Source organism: Quercus suber, unplaced genomic scaffold, assembly GCF_002906115.3.
Source record: "Quercus suber isolate HL8 unplaced genomic scaffold, Cork oak 2.0 scaffold_61, whole genome shotgun sequence".
In the NCBI taxonomy this organism is placed as follows: domain Eukaryota; kingdom Viridiplantae; phylum Streptophyta; class Magnoliopsida; order Fagales; family Fagaceae; genus Quercus; species Quercus suber.
Genome location: NW_027069526.1, coordinates 1,555,490 through 1,562,791, shown reverse-complemented (window position 1 = coordinate 1,562,791; position 7,302 = coordinate 1,555,490).

Sequence of the window (7,302 nt, the reverse complement as noted above, 5' to 3'; positions counted from 1 at the left end):
GAAGAGAATGTGTCGTTGTAGATATTTCTAATGCATAATACAATGAATAGGACTTTCAATTTTGAATCTTAATTAAAGGCCATAAAAAAGTTATAGATCTAAAATCTAGAACAAAATTAACAAGCCCAAAAAAATTAGCCCAACAACAAAATTAAATGAAGAATAGAAAAGCTAAAAATAATTAAACTCAATTAACTAATTTTACTAAAAACAATCAACCAGATTCTTTAAAAGATTTTAACAAATAATTTTATCCTTACCCAGCCGCGGACGCACCCATCAAAGACACACACAAACATAAACATATATAAAAGAAATCAAAGACACACACAAACATAAACATATACAAAAAAAAAAAAAAAAAAATACATAAACATATACCAAAAAAAAAAAAAAAAAAAAAAAAAAGGAGGGTAAACTACATATTTGGTCTTTAAACTTTAGGCTAAATATCAATTTGTTCCCTAACCTTTTAGTATTGTGTCAAAATTGTCCATACCGTTAAATGATGGATGGAAAAATTTGGCATGGCTAACAGTCAAAATAAAAAAAATTATTTTCACGCCACCTAAGATGCCATGTATATTGCCACATAACCTAAAAAATAAAAAACCTTAAAGTTCAATCAAAAATAGAAATCAAGTTTGGTCAAATTTAAACGAAACTACATATTCGATGAGAGTTTTGAAGAGACTGTTAGGTTGGGTATGAATTTGGTTGCAGGAGAGGAGGGCGGCCGTTAAAGATGACTAGTTAGATGGCGAAGATGATCTAGGAGGAGACCATGTCCATCTAAGTCCGAGTGATAGACCTAGGTAGAAATTTTTCAATCCTTCTTTATGCTCTTCCTGGTTAGTTTAGTTTCTTTTTTGTTTTAACATATATTCTTTTTAATCTTTGTATAAATGGCGTCCTAAGTGGTATAATAATATTTTATATTAGCCGTTAACCACATCAGCATTTTCCATCAATCACTTAATAACAGATACTATTTTGACACAGTACCAAAAAGTTAGTGACCAAATTGGCATATTTAAAATGTTAGAGACTAAATTGACATTCAACCCAAAGGTTAAGGACCAAATATATAGTTTACTAAAAAAACAAAACCAGCAATAGACACATGTCAAGTTCCAGTTTCATAAATAATTATATTTTAATATATTAAGAAACAATAATTTTGTATCTTTGTCTTCATTGACGGGTTTGTTAATACTAAATGGATGTTTTTTTTTAAAAAATTATTTTTTTATAGAGAAAAATGAATGCTTATTTGGAGTTTCTTAATAAATTTTTTTTTTCTATACTTTTGCCCCTCTAACCCTAGGTCCTAGATTCGTACCTACAAACTCGACTATGAATCTAGTTTACATGAACTCTTGTTGGTTGCTTGTAAGATAGTGAGCATGAAGAGGAAAATGGGTTATTTTATTTAAACTTCCCACTTCTCATGAGTCTGAGAAACTATGACAAGAATCGCGTTGAAAATAGCCAAATACCACGTTTTTGCAAAATTTGTGGCAAACTAGCATTGTTTCGAAAATATTTAGCAATGTACCACTGTTTTAGTACTCAAATTTCATAAAATCAAGTTCTAAATAGTACTCGAGTTCCTTGAACTCAAATTCCTAGGTGAGTCGCCAGCGTGGCACTGTTGACCTGGAATTTGAGTAATTAAAAAATGGGATAATTACACTTTGCCCACATGTGGTTTGCCTCTAGTTCTATGTGCCCACCCGTGGTTTAAATTTTGACACTTTGCCTACTTGTGATTCTGACCATGAGTACTTCGTAACCCACCTCAATGTTTTCCGTTACTCTAACACCAAATAAGTAAAAAACACATCTCAAAACGGATCAAAACTCACTCTCACTCCCAAAACTCACTCACTCCCACTTGCTTGAGACAACTGTGGCAGATCTGAGCCGAGGAAGAAAGACACAGTTTTCTTTCTTCCTAGAGAGAGAAACCCGAGGAAGATGGGTTTCTGAGGCATGAGATCCCAGATCTGGTACTGGGTATGATCCGAAATTCGAATCAAATAGTTGAGAGGGACTGATACGATTACCCCGGTGGGTTGATGAAGGATAACTGAGGTGTCGCCGTCGATGAGAAATGAGTACGAGGAAGTTGGCAAACTCTGCGTTTTGCGTGGGGTAGTTCTATTTGTTTTTTTTTTTTTTTTTTTTATTGTTAAGCGAAGAAGCCACGTTGTTCTTGGGGTTGGCTGTGGAAGCAAAAGACAATTTCATTTGGAATTGGGAAGAGACATGGAAGCTGTCCAACATTATGCCTTTTTTTTTTCTTTTTTTTTTTTAAATTTTTCTCCTACTATGAAGAAACAATTTGTTTTCTTCTAGTCTAGGTTCTTATGAGGGAGGCTTGGATATTAATATTATAACTAAAAAATCGAGTAATGATGTGTTAAAGGAGATTATAGGAAGAAGAACTAGTTGAGTAAATATGAGATCGTGAAATTTAAATAAGATGAACAGAGGAGCATGCATGATAAGCTTTTCACAAGTAAAAATGGTTTTGATTTACTTGCAACAGCTGAACAGAGGAGCACGATCAAAACCTAGGTTCAATATGTGGGAGTGAGTGAGTTTTGGGAGTGAGAGTGATTTTTGATCCGTTTTGGGATGTGTTTTTTACTTATTTGGTGTTAGAGTAACGGAAAACATTGAGGTGGGCTACGAAGCACTCATGGTCAGAATCACAGGTGGGCGAAGTGTCAAAATTTAAACCACGCATGGGCACATAGAATTAGAGGCAAACCACAGGTGGATAAAATTTAATTATTCCTTTTAAAATAATGTGGTACTTGATATTACAGACATAGAGTACTTCTTTATAGTACTTGAGCTTAACAAAATCGAGTACCTTGTTTTTTTTTTCTTTTCTTTTTTCAGTTTTTTTTTCAACTTTTTGTTTCGTACAAAACTTTTACTTATTTCATCTTCAACTGCTTGTGATTGTTCTGTCCACCAAACTAAGGTGCGGTCGGGCTAGCCATGTGGACTGTTAGGACATATGTAAATTATGTTAGGAACATATGTCAAATATAGAATTGGCTAATCCTTTGACGAAACATACTTTACTTGTATTTGGGTAGATTTAGGATGTGTTTAATACTTCAAAGAACAAGAGTTCAAGTCTAGTATTGAACTCATGCAAATCTATACAAGAAACAAGTGAAGAAGGACTGTTCATTAAAGTCGGACGAATTCCTGACAGATAGCTATCTATCGAGGTCTCGACAGCTGCTTAACAGATACTATCTATCGAGAATTACAAAAATTAATTTTTCAGATCTGATTTTTGACCCATGCTTATATATTTGTGTAGGGTTTCTTTCTCACAACCCTAGACATATATAAGGCTTATTTTAAAGGCCTTCACATATGAGAATATAAGGAGAACACATGCAAAAAGTGACTAATGCCTTATTCTCTCTACATCTTTGCGCCTTAGGGTTTTTATAACCAAGTACTTCTTGATCTTCATTATTAATGAAGTGAAGAATTTTGCAGCCAACATCTTCTTCAAGTTGGTGTGTTAGTCACATACTGGGAGTCGTGCATCACTAGTTAGTCATGTACTGGGATTTGTGCAAAAAAGGGTAGCATTCATATATTGAAGAATTTAGAGATTCTGAAACAGTAGAAAGTTTTTGCTGTAAGTTCATCTACAGGGATTGTAGAGTTTAGAGACAAAGATTTTGTACTAGATCTGAAATTTCTCTTTACTATAGTGAATTGCTTTTTGGGAAGGTTTCCCCATATGTTTTTTATTATGAAATTAGTTTGTTTTATTGGTTTTCCTGGGTCATCATATTTTGTCTTATTTACTTTTCCACTGCATGATATTGACATGATATTATTGTTAGCTTGTTTTAACAAGGTTTATTCACAATAAATCTAATTAATAACTTGGGTTTAAAACTTGTTAATTCTATCAATCGGAGTTTAAATTTATCAACAAGTAGTATTAGAGTGGGTACACTTTAATTGGATTAATTTCCTGAGTGTGATCCTTGACCCCCGTTGTCATAGATCGTGGATAATCTTTTTTTATTCCTCCTTTATTTGATGGCAATAATTATGCGTACTAGAAAGTTTGTATGAAATTTTTTTTGTAAGCTTTAGGTGAACAGGTATGGAAAGTTGTTAAAGTTGGCTGGATTAAGCCAAAGGAAGCACTGGTAGATTGGGATGAAGCAACAATCATAGCAACAGATTTCAACAGTAGGGCCTTAAATGTTTTTTTTTTTTTTTTTTTTTTTTTTTTTTTGTGGGGTGGCTATTGAGGAATTTAAGAAAATATCATCCACGGATGTTGCCAAGGAAGCTTGGACCATTTTTTAGACCACTTTTGAAGGTACCAAGTTAGTAAAGACTGTGAAACTTCAAAGACTCACTAGTAGTTTTGAAGAAATAAGGATGGAGGAGAATGAGACCTTTAATGAGTTCTATACTAAACTCAAGGATATTGTGAATTCTGTCTTCAACCTTGGAGAATCTATTGCGGAATCCAAAATTGTTAGGAAAATCCTTAGGTCCTTACCTGAAAGATTCCATGCCAAGATCACTACCATTGAAGAAATGAAAGATATTGAGCAAATTCCTTTGACTGAGCTTGTAGGGAACCTTTAAACCTATGAGATGAGATTAGGTTTAATGGAAAAAGGTCGAAAGAGTAGAAACTTGGCTCTTAAGGGTATAGAGGAAGAGATTGATGACTCTGAAGATGAAGATGAAAGCAAAGATGAAGATGAATATGATGATGAGGATGAGGATCTAACTTTCATAGCTGATGAGATTATCAAGCTTCTTCAGTTTAGGAAAAAGAATAAGGACAAACCTCCTAGGAAATCTAAATCCTCTAGGAAGGATAAGAGTGAGAAACCCCTTATCCAGTGCCATGAGTGTAAAGGTTTTGGTCATATGAGGATAGAGTGCCCAAACTACTTATGAAGGAAAAGACCAAAAGGTCAAAAGATAAAAAGTTGGTTGCTACCTGGAGTGACACTGAGAATGACTCTTCTGATGAGTATGTGGATGAATGTGGTTACTTTATGCTTTTGCTACCATAACTGATAAGGTGATTGTGGAAAGCGCTAGTGATAGAGAGGATTCTTTTGATGATGAAGTACCCAAGAAAATGACCCTTCAGGAAGCCTATGATAAGCTATGCATAGAATTTATAAAATCTGAAAATACTTCTCATCTTTGTAGAAAAGAACTTAGTGGGGTAAAAACTGAAAAAGCTGATTTATTAGTCAAATTAAATGAGACTACAAGATAAGTTGAGACTCTTGTTGTGGAGAACACCTTATTAGAAGAGAAAGTCAAGAATCTTGAGGTTGAGCTTAGTCAAGCTAGAACTAAAATAGAGATGATGTCTAGTGCAAAACTTGATGAGGTATTAAGTGCCCAAAAGCTTAGTTCTGATAAGACTGGCTTAGGATATGTTGTTTCATCCGACCCCTCCTCTTCCACGGCTTCTAGATCAAGGACTGTCTTTGTACTCCAATCTAAGAAAAATGATAAAGGTATGAAATCCAAAACTGATATGCCTAATTCTAACTCCTTTGTTAGACCTCATGTTTGTCATCATTATGGTGTTACTGGACACATTTGTCCTAATTGCTTTAAATTGTATCCTCAAAAGCAAGTGTCCAAATGGTTACAGGTTTCCTCTCAAGGACCTATACCTTTGTTTGAAGAGTTATTAAAAGTCTTGAGTTTTTTAACTCAATTTCAAGAGAATTCTAATTCTTCTATGTCCTTTGGTAAACATACTAGGATACATGTCTTTTCATTTTCACAGCCAAAGACTCATGCTGTGTGGGTGAGAAAGGAGCCTAAGACTTAATTGTCTTTTCTATTGTCCTCTGCTTTAATTCCTTCTATCTAAAGTAGGACTCTCTTTACTTGATTTCTTATCTACTTTGGAATCATGCTTTCATGCATATGCATCTTTCTTTTATGCTTTCATGTTGTTTGTCTATTTTTGTTTGGTTGTTTAGTTTTTATTTTGTTTTGTTTTCAAAAAAAAAAAAAAAAAAGGAAAATTTAGAAAAATACAAAAATAGTGTGTGTATGTGTACATTGGTACTTGTGTACCTTGAATGATCATTGAAATAAAGTTTTCTAAATTTTGTATCTTTTGTAGCTTAGATGAACATCTCTATACATAGCTAAGCAAGTGAGCTTTGTGGCTCATATTTGTGATGAGTAAGATTAAGCAATCTCTTGTATTAAACACTTATATCACTCTTTTTGACGGGAAGGACTAGAAAATCCTAAGAAAAAGGCATAAATAACAATCTCACCACTATTGCCCACTAATCATGAAATGACATCCGTATGCTTCGGCATAGCAAAAGTGTAATGTCAAAAAACTTAACATAATTGGGTATTTCTTTTCTATCTCTTATATGCCCATGCATGATTTGCTTAAAAGAAAAATACGCAAAGAAAAATAAAAAGCAAAAGAATCAAAATGCTTTATACATGATTGCAAGTGTGTATTCTAGGAGATGTGGGAGTTATAGGATGTACATCAAAGGTGATAGTCCCCATCAAACAGTTATGATTATGTGGGAGTTAAAGTGATTTTCTTATATCTCAAATCGTCATAACATGAAGACACTTATGCAATCTTGCAATATTTTTCACACACAACACGCAATATTCTTTACTACTTTTGATACATGTGCAGGTACAATGTGATTTGGGCCATCACAAGGAATACATGTGTTAATGTATATTCACTAAACTGTCTTAACTTATTTTTAAAATATAAAATTGGTTAGACGTGTTTAGTGTTTGTGTGTGTTTTGGATCCATGTGCTTGACATTTTTATTGTTGAGAGATGATTTTAAGAGTTTAAAATGTTGATTGGATCTTTGGTTGAGTAGCATGTTTGATTGCATTCAAGTCTGTGTTTTTCTCTTCTTTGAAAATCTAGTTTCAAACAATCTCGACAACTTCTCGATACCTCTTAACAACTGGTCTATCTATCGAGTCCCTTCAGCTTCTTTTTATCGCAGTCTCAATAGCTTTTTGATCCATCGAGAAACTTTCTGTCTGCTCGATAGATCCTCGACAACTTTTTGATCCATCGAGGTTGGCTTCTGCTCAACAGCTTCTCGATTTGTTGAGATCCGCTTGCATGCATTGTTTTTCACATGCTTTGCATCTTTATTTTATATTGTCATCCATAGCATCTTGTTTCATTACATTCATGCATTTATATGGATTCTTTGTACCTCCTTGATCATCTTTGATCATCT